The sequence below is a fragment of the Hirundo rustica genome, chromosome 4, assembly GCF_015227805.2.
Source record: "Hirundo rustica isolate bHirRus1 chromosome 4, bHirRus1.pri.v3, whole genome shotgun sequence".
NCBI lineage: Eukaryota > Metazoa > Chordata > Aves > Passeriformes > Hirundinidae > Hirundo > Hirundo rustica.
In genome coordinates this window covers 63,202,849-63,220,074 of record NC_053453.1, presented here as the reverse complement: position 1 = coordinate 63,220,074, position 17,226 = coordinate 63,202,849, and the positions used below count along the sequence as shown (strand labels likewise).

The 17,226-nt window shown below is 39.0% G+C and overlaps 1 protein-coding gene across 1 annotated transcript in view; it reads right to left on the bottom strand.

Moving 5' to 3' along the window:
* The window catches only part of LOC120752097 (potassium voltage-gated channel subfamily KQT member 1-like), a 411,281-nt gene that overhangs the window by 262,459 nt on the left and 131,596 nt on the right, over positions 1-17,226 (bottom strand). The gene's annotated exons all lie outside the window — the stretch shown is intronic.

Below are 17,226 nucleotides of genomic sequence, written 5' to 3'. Positions count from 1 at the left end.
ACTGGAGTTACATCACCACATGGAAAACACCTGGTTCAAGGACACTGTCCCTAGGAAAGGCTCATCTCCTTCCCTTTGTAACAATTCCTTCTCTTTAGGGTTTTCTGTCAGCCAGGAGACACAAGCACTGTGATCTCAATGTACAGACCTTTCTTGGGGTCCATACCTCTGTACTGACTCGGCTGTCTCCTGTCAAACAGATTCTGTAACACACATTTTCCTTTTGGTTCAGTAGTGGCTTTATCTTCAAGGTCCCTTTCCCCTGTCAGCTTTGAAACTTGTGGGTTTAAAGTTTTGAGGAGAAAATAGCAACAGACCAAAGACTCTGATCTCACCTAAGATTTACTGCCCTAGGAAGGCACATTAAAAGATAACTTTTTAAATAGTAGCCCTGGATATACTAACCCAGGTATGTGTGCTTTTTTCTCCATATGTTTATTTACGCTAGCTTTCATAAACGAAGTTACAGAAAATGTTGAATTTTAATATATACACAAATAAAATAATTCCCTTGATAGCAGGTTCCTTAATGGTTTTATCAAAGAAACAGAAAGCAAAAGAAAATGTATCAGACTAAAGTTCCTTCTAAACTATGAGAAAAAGCTTAAACCTTAAAGAGATAAAAATGTTCAGGCATCAAGGTATCTCAATTGCCTATTTGAATAATAACAAAACTAACAAAGTCATATCTTACATCTATATCATTGTTGTTCTAGTATTTTTTTCTCTCACTAAGTCATACCATATTCCCTCTTAGGTCCTGAACTTTTAAACATTTAAGCAGCGTATAATTTTATCTCCCTGGGAGGTTCCAATGAAATCCCTGAAGCCATCCCCAGGAGCAAATCTGTGGATGTGGTTGTGTGCTTGCTAGATGAGGCTTGGATAATGAGCGTAATATGGCAGCAACTTTGTGCTGTTTATTTGGACTGCTCAGCCACCAGCGTGCTTCTGGGCACTGCAAGATGTTAATCTGAACACTTATTAAAAGATACTGGGAACCAGCATCTGGATCACCAGGAAATTTTAATTAAAGTACAAACACAAGACTTTTTGAACTGTCACACACCAGACACATTGCTCACGTGGCAGAACCCTTCCTCTGGTGCCCTGTTAGCATGGCTGATCATTTCTGGGCTGAGATAATCTGACTTTGAGCAATACCAGTCACTAAACAATATCAGCAAAAAATGATTAGTGGAAGGTTATTCTGTACATACAAATTCCTTGCCAACAATTCAATGTACTTTTGATATGTCACTGGAGTGTCATCATTCTTGTGGGGTTTAGGTTCAGAGCAAAAGAAGTTTTCATATCAGGGCATGTTTCATATAACCACAGAATGGCCTGGGTTAGAAGGGACCTCAAAGATTTCCTAATTCCAACCTCCTCCCATGGGCAGGGACACCTTCCACTATCCAGGTTAGCCCCATCCAACCAGGCCTTGGACATTTCCAGGGATAGGGCAGCTCTTGCCTAGTGTGCAGACTTACATATTTTATAGTTAATTCAAAACAAATGCTAGTAATTAGACAGTATTTCCTACAGATAAAATACTTTCAGAGAAAAACCTCTTGTGGTCATAAATAGAAGCTACGAGGAGTTATGAGATCCCACAGAAAGGCTGCCTGTTGAATTCAATGACTTGATTGCCACCGAGTTCCATGGGACAAGATATCACATTAAAAACATGTAATGCATCATGTTTAACTTTGCTTTGTATTTTACAGGAGCAACACAATCAAGAGGGGCAAAAAGAAAGGAAATGTCTTCTGCTCTGTGCAATATAGCCATGCAGACACACAGATGAGATAACTAAATACACAATGCACAGAAGAGCACAGCTGAGATCTCTAAGTGCCTGTCCCAATATAAAAGGACTTTGGAGTGCTTACATTTGTGGTGGGCAAAGTGCTACAAAACAAAGCATCAGAAATGCTGGAAGCTACCTGACAAAGGATCCCTTTTGCTGAAGCGGCAGAAGAGACAGTGGGAATTTTTGCCACTAAAATTCCGCCATGTGGATGCAGACGAAGTCTCCCACTGGAAATGGAGACAGGGCACACGTGGGAAACAGAGAGGCCGCTGATGAGGGGAAAAAAAGTGCTGAGCCACTGCTGTTTTAGCTGGAGCTCTGACAGCAGAATTGTCCCTGGGAAGTTTGGCTGCTGTTTTTACTATCTTTATTCTGAGCCAACAGGAACTGATTATATTGTACATTCAGGGTTAGAGCTACGTGATCCATGAGGGTGAGTGATGCACCACAGACACTGCGCTGATTCCTCTTTTCACAGGAATGAAAAGGACAGTGAGAGAAGGGCTGGAGGAGTGCCCACAGATATTAATTGCCTTCCCCCATCCTCTGCCGGCAGCACACAGTATGATCACACAATTTTTACTCAATTTCTGCAGTTTTGCTGGGCTCGTACACAGAACAAAGCTATGCTGAAATTTGCTAGGGATGCTTTGACTACAGACAGGAGTTTTACTCAGGTCCCTTCAACATTCTCTGCTTTGCTGATAAAGTTAGACAGGAGAAAAGAATTGGCAAGCAAGGAGCATCATGAGTGGCAGAAGGTAAAGAACAGTTATTGCAGCTACTGTGGGCCTTCTCCATGTGACAATGGGCTGTTCAGAAAATCTCCTACACATTCCTTATTGCAGCAGGCTTCTTGCACAACTGAACTCCAAGGGGATTTCCATCTTGCTTTGACCAAAGTTTTTAGTTTTTATTTTGTCCAGATTAATGCAGGTCTTATGGATAAAACAAAACACAAGAGAAAACGGGCACTGCCTTAAGGAATCCAGTAGAAAGCATAAATAAGCATTTATACACATACCCAGTAATAGTACAGATGTTTACAGCATTCATGGCCATGTTCTGATGCCTCTTATGAGAAAGGAAATCCAGAAATGCATCCAACCCGCTCAAAACAGGTTTGATGTAGTGCACAGCATGTCCAGCTTTCCCATTACCTACTATCAGCAAAAGAGAGAGGAACTTCACACAGCACCTCCTTCCTTCTCCTCTGTCTTGCCTGATCTGAAAGCCAACAATCTCCTCTCCAGTCTATTTTTTCCATGTCTAGAAAAGTGACAAAATGGAACCATGAAGATGAAAGGAAAAGATTACCCCCTGGCACACTGAAGTTTAAAAATTTGTCTTTAAAACATCAGGAATGGAATGAAATGGAATGGAATGGCTTGCAAGGAGTAGAACATCCAAGGATTTTAGGTAATCAAACCAATACCTACTTAAATCTATTTCAAAAACTACCCAAAACAAATCAAGGCTTAAACTGGGACTATGAGAACCCCAAGGGCTGTCAGCACAAGCTTTTAAGCATTTTGAAACACCTGAAAGAAAAATAACTTTAATACTTGTCTCCTTTGTAATATTCCCTCCCTTCTGGATTGGTATAAATCAGGAGGAGGGGAAAAGACTAATTTGGATTGGATTTGATTAATATCACCCTCAGCCTGTAACTGATTCCTACCTGCTGTTCATGAAATGGAACTGCACTATCAGGGTGTTTCCTAAAGCCTGTCCTTGACTTACAGAAATACAATAATAAATGAGATGGGATTAAAAAGAACTATGTTTTAAACAGAGAGGAGAAAGCTTGGTGAGAAAAGTTATTAAAGCATGGATTGAAGAGATAACTAAATAAAAATAACTTCTGATGTAATTTGCACAACAACAGTTTCATCTTTTTAATTATTGCATAAATTGATTTTACAAAAATAAACACCCAACCAAAGTCATACGGAATCCATCTGCACATCCTGGTTTTCAGCCTCTGTCACTATTCTTTCCTTTGGGGGGGAGTATGGATTTGACGGGCAATGATAGAGGGATGGGAAGGAATAGAGTTCAGATTTAGTCCTTTTTTTACTAAATTCATCTGTCTGTTAGCTACACAATTTAATAAAGACACGAAGTTTAAAATGCCCGTTAATATTCTAGTGTAATAGATCTATTCTACTTTAAAAAAAAAAAAAAAAAAAAAAACCAACCAAACTTGTAAACCTGATAGTAAACTCCAGTGTAAAGTTTCAAAACAAATGGAGACTTATCTAACTAGGTAAAGGAAGTATTTATATAACAACACATAAATTAAAAATAGACACTCAGGTAAACATATACTTATATTTTATTTACACTATATAAGCTTGATATTCACCAGAAAGCACAGATATTATGTAAATAAGCAGCAGTCACTGGGATGTACTGTAAGTACTGGTGGAATGCAGGACACTGTATTATTTCCTGATGTTTTAAATTCGTTTTTTTTTAAAACAATCTGTTGTTTAATGAGTTTCTCCTCTGTAGAGACATATCAGCATTCTGATTTGTTGACTGCTCTTTTCAGTCAAGGAAGTAGTTGAGCCAAGGAAAATCACAGCATTCTCTATTTATGTGTCCACACAAAGGGAATGCCTCCTAATGCTGAGTCAGCAGCATATTAGGCAGAGACACAATTAATGATTATTAAACCTCAGAGAAGCAACCTTTAGACCCAGAGAAGTTTATTAAACCAGCCACAAGATCTAACTTGTGTCAAGTCTTAGCTGGGATTTAGAAAGTTGAGAAAACTACTGGCACTGCTGTCAGGTTGAACACTGACAGAGGACTTGGATTCTCTCCATGGTCGTGGCAACAACACTCTGGAAAAAAGCTTCTCTGAAGGCATCAGGAAATTCCACTGCCAGGCACTGACACAGGTTGTAAAAGTCCACCACTCAGAGAACACTTAGAGCTCAATTCAGGAATCGATGGTTTAGAGGGACAAGGCTTTTCCTTATTGATCCCAGGGTTGATCTTGTGAAAACCAAACCCACACACTGGCCCTCAGTTTGTGTGCCCTGCTTATTCTCACCCAGAATTTCAGACCTGGAACTACTCCCTGCTTTCCCACACAAACACTGGAAACGTGGGCAAGGTGCAGAGGAAGCAGAAGTTTGAACAGCACCCAAAAGGACTCACTCTGAGCACTCCTCAGACAACAGCAGAAAAGGAATTATCAAGCTGGTTGGGGGCAGTGCCTCATTATGGAGGTTATGGGTTATATTTCCCCATTCCACTCAGCCTGCAACAACTCTCTGCCCTCTACTCTCCTAAGTAGGCAACCAAGAAAATCTGAAAAAATTTACAGCTATGAGCCTGAAATGAAGCTTTTCTTCTGTCATTCCATGTTACAATCAACTCTTTCTAAAGAACATTTGAGGTTTGAAATTAAAGTTATTGTTATGATGTCACTTGGACATAAGCTAAAGGAGACGTAACTAGAATCTGAACAGACCCATATTTTTTTATGGTAATATTGCATCTCCCTTAATTAAACTTTTCAGTGTAAAACAGCTTTCCAAAATTATCCAGTCTATCCAAATATTAGAAAATTTGTCCTGAAAATAGATACTTTCTCTTCTGTTACACACCTCACGAAGAAGGGAAGCTGCACAAAAATGCTTTGTTTTGTTTAAAGTACCAGCTGCATTCCACTCTGCTCACACCTTATACTCAAAGCACAGGGGTTTAATGCTTGTGGTATTGTGACACATAAAAAGATGGCACAGGCTTTCCAAACTGCTCTGTCTTCAAGTCTGTGAATGGTGAATACCTTCTTACAAGCTCCCAAAGTTCCTGATGACACCATCATACATCATTATAAACCTGACACAGCTCTTATCCCTCAACAAACTTAGCTTTATTTCTGAGGGGAAAGGAAAATACCACCTGGGTGAGACTTGGCTCAGAGTGATGGGTGAACAGAACTGGCAGCTTGAGCCTTGAACAGCTCCAGCAGCGAGAACTCTGAGAATAAAAATGCGTGTCCTGAAATGGTTCCAGGTCAAGCAAGGTTTAAGCTGGCATGGAAATATGGAAGAGAAGTTTTACTGTGTCTGAAAGTGCTTTCTGCAAGAATAAAAGCTGAAAATGGCCAGTTGGACAGAGAACTAATATTGAACAGAGTATGAAATGACTCTGTATTAATAAGTAATGAAAAGTATCTTGGATATTTAACATGTGTTTAAAAAATCAGCTCTTCCTGAGGATGACAAGTGCTAAAATGAAATTGCATTTCCCAGTTTATAAGTTAGGCACACAAACAGCAGACTGTTTCCAGAGCCTGGCATACATGTCCATAAGTTATAGCATTTCAAATTCCTAACTTACCTAATGTCTTCAATGTATTTATGTCTTGGTTGTATCAGTGGGGTAATTATCCCTGCCTTAGTTATGGCGCTGCTTAAGGAATCCTGGCATGCACCTTCTCAGTAATAAGCACTTCATTTTGTCAATGACTTCACTCAAAAACTCTTAGCTTCCCAAGATCTGATTATTTTTACAGAGCATGAAAATTAACAACTCTACCTCATATAAATTCTTTTATCTGCTTGGAAAAAAAGTGCTGGTCCAAACTGCTGCACAGTTTATGCATCCAGCCTTGGCTTCAGCTGTCAGTGGTTTGCAGATTTGTCCTCATGATATTTTTACTCCACTTTTCTTTGTCGATGCCAACTGTGAGCTGTTTTCTTTGGTCAGCTGGGTACTGCAGCCAACAAATCCCCCTTCGGCCGGTACCAGTGAGATAGTTGTCAGTCAGAAAGGCTTGGCATGCTCAAGACCCCAGAAAAATAAAAGAGACAGAGACAGGCCCACAAATCAAAAGAAAGAAAACATCTGTATTATATTGGGAGCCCACTAACACCACTGAACCTCAGAATGTGGGAGCTGTCATGGGGCAGAACTGTCCCAGAGCCCATAAATGTTCACTCTGGACTGAAACTTGGCATGAACTGATGCCACTTGACTGCTCCGCATCTTATCCCAAACTCTGTTTCTCATTCAGAGGCAATGATGGCACACAGCACCCTCTGTTCACAACAGATTTGAGAGGTTTGTGCCACTGCTATAGAAAACTCCATTATTTCTAACTGTGAAGGTTTCTGAAGCTTGATGAGGTTATGTTTTGAAGTAAAAGAGACCTTAGGGATCACTGTTCCCCAGACTTATGATATGTAGGATTTATTCCAAACTCAAAAGTGGCAGATAACTGGTTTTTCCCTTCTTTCTCTGCCAGCAGACCAATTTGGCCACAGCAGACTAAAAAAACCTCTAAAGACTTGATTTTCTTTTCCCCCTTCCAGTTTTAATCCAGAGACAGAAAATGTTTTCCTTTTTCCTTTCCTGTTTATTCTTCTCTCTACCAGATAAAGGAAAAGTTTTAAATCAAAGGTGTAATAAATACGATAGACCAAATTCTATAAATCAAAATTTTAGAATTTCATTGAGAGACAAAAATAACAGTCTCTGATAGCCACAATTAAAAGGACAGCGTCGAGCCCGGGATCGGCGCTGGGTGAACACGGTAACACACTCTGTCAGTGTGTCACCCCCCAAGTTCACATTTCTGGCTTGGAGCCGTCTCTTTTTATACACTGGATCGCTGAGAGAAACTCGGGACTCCGAGGTTCCCTCTTCCGAGGCAGCCTCATTAGATATTCATGTTCGGGCTCTGATGTTTTGAATGGATTCACCTGGGAAGACAATGTCTTTGATTGTTGTGTCCAGGTGCTGTGTAGAGATGTTAATGTCGGGAGGAGACGGATGAGATATCGATCTGATGTAATCATTTGGTTCTTCGCATTCTCCATCTCCCTTTTCTGTTGTCTTTGTTCTCCTTTTAACGATTCCTGGCAGAGGTATCCTCGTGTCCCTTTTTGTGTAATTCTTAGCATAGTTTCAAGTGTCCCTCCTGTGTAATCTCTGGCAAAAGAAATTCCTTGTACCCCTCTCCGTGCAGCTTTCATCTCAGTTAACCCGTAGTATATTTGATTAGAAGTAAAACTTATATTTACAGGGGGTGAATTACATCTTATATCTTTTAACACGAATTAACTTTAGGACATATATCACAAAGGTAACCTTCCCAAAGTCATCAATTGTTCACAAGTTGAAATACCAGGGCCCTCAGTTCCAATATCGTGTCATCAGGATTGGCATTCCACCCTGAGAGCTGGGGTACGTGGAAAAATACAAATTGCTGATGCTGTTCCAAACAATATTCCGGATTATAAGAGTCCCAACACTTCCACCAACCTTCTACTAAACTGACCCATCTTGTCACCTCTCTATGGTTTTATCTTAATGCATTTGAAAACAAAACTAAAGGTTCTGCTGCCCTGTGTGATTGACATTCAATGTTCCAAGTGCTCCTTGCTGTTCTCTAGCAAGAAGCCAAAAGAAGATCATTAAATAAGGTGTCAGCACACCTGAAGGTCAAGGTCAGAGGTGAATCTTCACAATATCAGAATTTACAGTGAAGCTGAAGCCATTTTGACAAAGCAAACTGAATTCAGGTCATATCTCAGTGAGCTTTAGTTTAGGATTTTATTGTACATTGCTCACCATTGAATTGATGCTTAAAAATACCCATTTTTAATGAATTGCATGGGGAAAAGTCTGCAACTAGCATTTGGTGGCCTTAGGAGGTAGAAGCAGCAGGAAATTAATATCACTGAGTATCACTGGAAGTGTCAGCTGAGGTGTGGAGGTATTGAAGAAAATGCCCCAAATACACAGAAAAACCTAAGGTATTGCTGTTTGGTGTGGAAGAGTGTTCCCTAAAAAGCAAAGAGAGACTTAGCTGTGCTGAGAAAAACTTTGCTTCAGTGATAACTTCAACAATCCAACTAAATCAGGATGGAGAATTAATTCCAGCATAAAAAAAACAACTGGAATGAGAGATAAGGCTTAAGGAACAACATCAGTAAAATGCTTTAGAAAGAAACATCCCCACACTGTGATGTAAATCACAAAGTGGCAAGTGGGCAATTTAACCATGGCTGGATGATGAGATCATTGACCACAAGATTTTAGTTATGCGGTGCACATAACTGAAACCTTCAATTCATGTCAGTGTCAGGGAGCTCGTGCAGCAATATTAACTGATGTATTAACTAAGCTTGAATAAGCTTCCATTACACTGAAAAAAAAAAAATAGATTTTCTATTATCCAGAAAATACATATCACAAATTTGCATCCCTTCACGGATTTACCTTGGGACTTTACTTCCAAGGACAAGGTATTGACTTATAGACATTACAGCAGTAAAAAAATCTGGAGGCTTGTTCAAAAAAAAAACCCAAAACATATTAAGTCATGAGCTTTCTAATCTGTGCACACATTTGGAGTTTAAAGATGTCTCAAAAAAAGATTATTAAGTTCTGAACATTCCTGAAGCAAGAAACCTTGGGGAGGGATGAGATAGGACATGGTAAAAAGTACTAATAAATTAAAGGAAGGTGGGTGTCAGGGAGGGTAATTGATTTTTATTTTTATTTTTATTTATTTATTTATTTATTTTTTAAAGTATTTGTGTTTGGGTTCTGACTGAGAAAAAGCAGGATTTGTCTTTGTTTCTGTCAGTAAGGGGAAGGTACAACAGCACCATTACGTGTATTTGTGTAAAGAGGGGAAAGCCTCTCCCACCGGAACATCTGACTGTATGTGCTACAGTCTTAAGGACTTTGCAATGGACTGAAGCCTCAAGCTGAACTTCCCATTTCCCTTCTTTTAGAGGTTTCAACACCTATTCTTTACTTGTGCAAATGAATAATATTAAGAGTTTAGCTAGAGGTTAGCTTACTCATTACTGTTGAGCCTGGGGCCTGAATTTTATAAACAGCTAAGCCCTTTGCCTGCTAACGTACAAGGTCAGCACATTTTTGTTGTGGAATATGATCTAAATGGATTAAAAAGAATAAGCTTTGCCTTTAGAAAGCCTTCATAAACCTCCAATACATAACAATAATATTTTCATGCTTTGAAATTTCAGTGAAAGTTTTGTAACAGCACTGTCCACACGTGATAACGCTTCTCAGTGGCCACAAACACTCCCAACAATCCTTAATTACACATTCTCTGTATCTTTCAGTACACTTTAAAATTAAATGCATTTCATTTGCAGTTGTCATCTCATGCTGAGGTTCAGAACATAACTCAGACTGTGCAAAATGCATATTTTCTTTAATATTTAAATTTTATCTCAATATTATCAGAAATTATAAAACTAATGAGGAAACAGAGTAGTATATTGAACAGCTTGCCCAGAGTAGTGTCTTAGAAACATGCATGTGATGTGTGAAAATAGTACCAGAAATTTAAATACACCACTAAAATTCTTCATCTCAGAACTCGATGACCACATTACTAAAAGTTAGTTTCTTTTTTCCAAACAAGGAAAAGCTGTGCTCTGCCACTGAATGTGTGACATCAGAGCTGACCTACGTGTGGGGATGCAGCCACCCAGAGCAAGGAGAGAGGATGTGGCTGTTTTCTGCAAAGGTGGGAGCTGACTGCTTACTCTGGTTTTTCTGAAATGATTAAAAAAAAAAAAAAAAAAAAAAAAAAAAAAAAAAAAAAAAAAAAAAAAAAAAAGTTTGCCTTTCATCCCAGGCAGTTGTGATTGGATACTGTCATTAGGAGTTACTCCTGTCTGGAGCTCCGGAGAGTGATTGACTGACAGCCGGAACGGGAGATTTGAAGCAAGTTAGCCATATGTTCAGAAGACAAAAGAGATTTATCATCTGTCTCCCCAAAGGAGGCCAAACTAAGGTTATTGAGTCTGCACAGAAAGCCAAATAATCACAGTGACATCAAAACTGACTTAATTGGTACAAAAGACACAGGCAGCTCTGCTGGTTAACGACTAAATGAAGGAAGATGTTATATATAAAACACTTCTAAGAAACTATATCTAGTTGTGCAAGCAGGAAAGGATCAGAAGCTGAAATATGGACACAAGTGTTCTAATGGAAAATCCAAATTTCTAGATTGAGAGATTTTATTTCTAAAGTCAGCTCCGTGTCCTGGCAGCTGAAACAATACTTCCTTGCTAAATCGTGATTTTCAGCAAGCAAAAGACAACAAAAAATATGGAGCTGACTGGGCTAATTCCATCTTCTACACTGAAATGAATCAAGAGTGACACACAGAGCATCTACAGCACAAAGAATATTGGTCAACTAAAACCACTGGTTTCTTTGGAAAAAGTTTAGCTTTTCTTTTATTTCTGTTCCCTTAACTCCCCCCTAAACCAACCAACCACACAAAACCCAAATACAACAGCCCCCACCCACAACATTTATTATTAACATATGACATAGGAATAATTTTCCTACATAAATGAACTTCTACATTAAAAACTAGTGAATCTAATGATTCCCCTGCCAGGACACATGTTCTTAACTAAGAGCACAGTGGGCACCAGTGAATAAACATCTGATACCTCGGCACTGAGGCAAGGCGGGGAAAGGAAGGCTAAAAGAGCTGACAACAACATTCTCACCCACAAGAAAATGAGACCGGATAGATTCCATGTTTTGGCTTCCAGGAGAGGAAGGAAAAAAAATAATTTACTTCCCAAAACAAAGGAAAACTAATACATAGGTTTATAGATGTATATATATATATAGGTATGGAAACTGTAGGTAATGAGATGTGCATTCCCACGTCCTTCAAGGTACTTATTTGTCTGACCTTGAACTGTTGTAGTTTGCCCCTGCCTAGCCACAAGAGGCAGGAAGTCTTCTGGCATTAATATTTTCTTTGTGGATATTTTCGTGCACATTTCAGGAAGAAACAGGGCTGCAGAAACAGATTCATCACAGCAGAAAACTCGCTGGAAGTTTTTCAGCCCTTTCTGCAGGTAGCCAACAATTTGTCATGCAGTAGGTAGGGGTGCAGTGAAAAACCACAATAAACCTGGAATACCAGAACTGAGCTAGAGATCTGAATCAGTGAACAGTTTTACTGGGGAAAAAGCAAGATGCTGTTGGCTCCTACCAGAATTTTTTCAACTGCAGAGTGAGTTTTAAAAACCGTTTCCAGCCAGGAATTTACCAGGTGTCTGAGGATGCAATGAAAATGTCAAAATGTAATCAATAAAAGCTCAGGAGTCAAAATGTTAGGTGGCAGCTAAACACAAAAAGGAGGAGCTGTTCAGCAATGGATTGGAGCACAGAATGAGAGAGTGGAGAAAACAGACAGCCAGCTTTTTTCTTTAAAACAGAAAAAACCTCCAGTTCTGACTGGTTTATTTTCACCATTTCAATTAGACAAACTCCCATGTGGCTTTGGAACTGGACAATTTACCTTTTTCTGGGTCATCATGATGAGATTTCTCCAACACATTACCAGGTAACATTTTCAAAATAAAGGAAGAGAAACAGCCTAAGAGCAGCCCTGCATAAAACTCAGATATTGCCAGGTCACCTGTGTCTGCCTCTGTCACCTGAGGATGATCAATGTGCTCCTGGGGGTGGGTGGCTCTGCAATGCCAGGAAAAAAAATATTATCTGGTAATTTGATGAGGAAACTGAATTCTCTCATGTCCTCAAGTTCCCCTTTACTTTTCTGTGTTCAGAACACTAAAAGTAAGGAGGCCAAACACAACAGGCAAGGGCAGTTCAAATGCCATGTTTAACAGATGCCATTTTTTGATAAAATTGTATCATATGCATAGAATTAAGTTTCAGAATGCACATTTCAAAACTAGAGGATTGATAATTTCTAAAAAGAAAATAAGGTAGCCAATAAAGCAGAAAAAAAATCCCTTTACATTTTAAAATTGCATGCAAAGGACAGCTACAATTCCAATTAACAATATTTGTTTTATAGTAGTGTTGTCTTACCCTCTACCTGGTTAAGGCTTCAGAAACTTCCCCTTTCCTGAGGCAGAAGACTTTACTCAAGTGGCATTTCTGATATAAACCTGACTCAGCCACCTCTCAAACACTTTCAGTACAGTCTGAGAGCATCTCCTACAGACAGAAAGTTTTCATGAGATTTCTCCTACATCCAGGTTGCTATAGCAAATGCCCTGGTTTAAATCTTGCCTGTCAGGGAAACTGTGTATAAATGTGTATGGTGTCTAGGTGACATCAGTTCCTACCTCCTGACACAAGTTTTGTGTGAATTTTCAAACCCTCACAGTCATTGTCAAGCTTCCGTTCCCCCAGGCAGGAGAAGAGGTTCCTCACAGGTGTTATAGTCCAGCTTGCTGACCACCTTCATTGCTCTCAGAACCTTTTTTTCTCTTTAAACAGTTTCCCCAAGCTGGACACAGTGCTCCCTCAGGGGTTTTGTGGGATTCCTTTGTGTGCCTTGAAAGCTGCATTCCTGTTTATACGTCCCAATGTGGTATTTGCTCTCTTGAGAAAAGGGAGTGCTGCCTAATCCTCTGTGTTGGTTCTGAAATAACATCTGTACCCTTTTCTGTAAAGCTTCTCCAGTCCCCACCTTCTACTTTGGCACTTTATCATTCCTGCACTTGAGCCTAGGGAAACTTCTCGCTAACAGTTTTTTTTTTTTTTTTTCTTGATAATTTTCCTCATTTTTCAGGATAATTCCATCTTAACTCAACCTGCCCTACCCACAGCAACCTACTCTCAAAGGATGATTTCCTCAGTGCTTCTGCAGACCCACACAGCAGAACCCTTCTCCCCTGAATCATATTTCCCTAGCTCATCTACATCACAGGAGATAATGTCATGTTGAAGTGGGGCTAAATCAGGAGAAGGTCCCCTTTTTCCTTGTTGAAAGTAAACCAGTGGCTCTTTCCCTGAAGAGCTAAGCTCTTCCCTGGATGACTCTGAAATAAATTGAGTTCAGAGAGCTGTTTGCCCTCACTGATGAAAAAGCCACTCACCATCGTTGCTCTTGGCACGCTGGGTACCAGGAGAGAAGCCCTTGGGATAAAGTCCTGACTCACTTTTCTGGATGCTGATTCCTATTTGTTCACTGTTGCTTTTGGAACAGGGCAGCTCAGCTTTGAATGAAAGTTTTTTCCACCGCTAGAACTAATTAGCGCTGACAGGGAGGGACAATGGATTTGTTATCACTGACGTGCATTTCTAACTGTATTGCCTCAATTAAACTGATGTCATACACAACACTACAGGGAAGTGGCCTGAATTTCAAAGAACTCATGCGAAGACGTGGTGGAGTTTTTTGAGACCTGATGGAAATGCAATGAAAGAAATGCAATGTAATGTACAGAACTGATGGCAGAAATCTGGATGAGATTCACATTGCACTTTTCACGCAGTGAAGGCCTAGAGCATAGAGAAGAAAACGATGGATTTATTTTTCCAGGAGATAAAATAAATAGGTAATTTATTATGCCACTGCTAGTACTAGTACTTTTTAAGAGGTCACCTTCCCTCCATGCTTATGGTCTCACAAACGAATATATACTTATCTGCTGGAAGCCTTTTCTGAAGTATTCTCAATAAAAACAAGAACTTTTAAGAATGACAAATGTTTGAGCAGTCACATACTGACATAGCATAACTGCTCTGCATTCCTTTGCCCATTTGCAACAGCGTCAAAACACTTCAGAATTAAAAATTTAAGAAAGTAAAAATCAGTCACTTTTTAAAAGAGGCCAAACATGCTGTTGTGAAATAACTGCAACTGTGTAAAAGAATTTCTGCATTCCATGCTCAAATAGAACACTGTATGCCCAGAAAACAATTTTTTCTAATTAAAGGAGTAGTGGTAGGAAAGGCAAAAAGTTCAGTAGTGCCATGATCTCATGCCTAAAATAAAAACTATAACTGTGGCATGAAAGCTGTTATAAAAACAGCCACCTCTAATAGCAAAAGCTGAATTCTAGCAGAGAGCTCCATTTCTAAATCTGGAAATCTCTATCTCAGTAAACAGCACAAAGAATCACTGCACGAAGTGTTCCTAACTGATACTTGACCATGAAGTTTCATTTTTCAAATATCTTCCCCTTTGCTCCAGGGTTATTCCATTTCAATGACAGAGCTGTCACGTGCACTCAGCTGGCCACAAAGACCTTTCATTTTGATGACAGCAAAGATTAAATCATAGCATATTTTTTGAACCAATATGTGTAGAGACACAGTTTTGTTTTGTGAGACCAGATTTTTTTTTTTTTTTTTAAATCACAGACTACCCCAGTCAAACTGCAGATGATTCACTGCTTGTCCAGGAGCCAGACAAAAAAAATACAAGTAATGTAAAAAAACATAAACAAGCTCAAGAAAAAGAAGGTTTAATTATTCACAACATCTCTCCCCAAAATCAGTCATATTAGTCAGCACTTTGTGTGTCATAAATGCTAGGGGGAAACAGGTCAAAACTGAGGGCTTTGGTATTAAAAATTAGTTTAAACTTCAAATCACCCTCATAGCCAGGAACCTTCACCTTCCATAGTGCATGGTTTTAAGTTAATTGAATGAAATTTAAAAAACCTTGAACATAGTTAAAATGCAAAAGTTGAACTGAAACCATTTAAGCTGTTATTTGCAAGCTCAAATCCAGAGTTACAAATGTTTAACATGCATCAGCCTAGCGTGTGAGTTGGTAAAAGATTGGATGCCTATCTGAATCAGCTTAAAATGAAAATTCAATTTCTTCTTTTCAGGGGAAAAAAGAAAAATAAACAACTTAAAAGTTAAAGATATAGCAGGGAAAAAAAATAAACCATCATTTTTCTCTCTAGACATAGGCCCCCCTTTGATCCAGCTGGCATGCTGGCTACATTCATATATTGGTAAATTTAACATCAAATTGCTACAGTTGAGAGCTGTCTCAAATCACAACTACCTTAGTTCAAAAAATCAATTTGACATTTTCTATACCACCAATGAACTCAATTCTCAGCCATTTTGACTTAAATACCATATATTTGAAATTATTTATCTAATATGAAAATAGCCTTAACTGAAGGAGCAGTCCATGACCTTGATCTTTGGGAATTAATTTTGATTTGCATACTCAGTTTTAAAATTTCCACATTGCAGCTGAACTTCGAAGGCAGAACTCAGTCTCCTTGTTCAGACCCCTTTGTTCATTCTCCCTTTTGCAAAGAGAATTCTGCCAGAGAATTTCACAGTAAAACATCAGAAAACATCACAATTAAGTTTATTGCACAATCCTAAGCCTCTCTTTTTGTACATTTAGAGTATGAAGCAGTCTTAATTCCCCAATCATGTGCCTCAAATGCAATACGTTTTTTGAAAAAAAGACTGGCCAAGTTATATGGATATACAGAGTTTGTTGGGTTTTTTTTAAGGATTTAGGACTGCTAATTGTGAAAGACTAAATTAGTCCCAGTTTATAAGAAAGAATATAGACTTAGCTTGAACTTCTGCAATGACTGAAGTTCGGCCCAATCGTACAATGAATAGAAGAACAATTTAAAAGAAACCTTGAACATCTTTCTTAAAAGAGGAAGGTGAACTCCTGAAACTTCATTTTCGTATCAAATTCTCTGGTAGAATTCTATATTTGCAAAAGGGAAACAGGTCTGAACAGTGCCTGAGCTCTACCTTCAAAGTTCTGCTGCAATGTGGAAATTTTAAAACTGAGTCTGAAAACCATAATTAATGACATTGAAATTTCATCCACATACATTTGGAAAAATCTGTTCTGGATGCCTCCATCCCTTTGAGCCCTTGATGTCCTGAATTCCAAGTCCTGTATTTGCTTTGTTCCCTGACTCCTACCTGCTCCACCACAACTTTCCACACCCAAGGGTGTGTAAAGTAAAATAAGTTTTAAGGATAAAGCACAGTAAATGTCCCAGTCAACAACTTGAGTTATTTGTGTGCAGATGATCTCTGCTCTGCCAGGCATACATTTATTTTTTTGTTTTTCCCGCCTCCAGCAGGTCGTTATTTACTCCTGCAGTTCAAACAAATGTTTCTTCTTCATTGGAGCTGGGTTTTGGGATAGGATGAGGCTAAACAATAAAAAGTGCTTGCAGGAGAAGCCAAGAAAATAGCCACTCTCTAACTACCGTAAGAATGCGCAATCTTAGTTGCAAAAAAATGAAGAAAGAATGAGGGTGGTAGGGAGAGTGACCTGCACCATATGATTGCCAGCTGGGAGAGAGAATCGATCCAGAACATTCTGTTGGAAAACAGCTTCCAACAACGCTGTTGGATTGAATTTAAAATTATATATTCAAGATACACTTAACCTAGGAAATGACTGCAAAATCAAGGAAGGCCTCCTTCGGGAAAATATGTTCTGTGTCCCCAAGTTTATGTGATTCTATTGTATCAGAAGCATTTGTAAGAAGTGGCACAGATGAGTAATTGCAGCAAGTTTCAAGTGCTGGTCTTGGTATGACCACTATGAACTGAATGTAATCTCATTTCACTCCTACTGCTTTGTAATATGC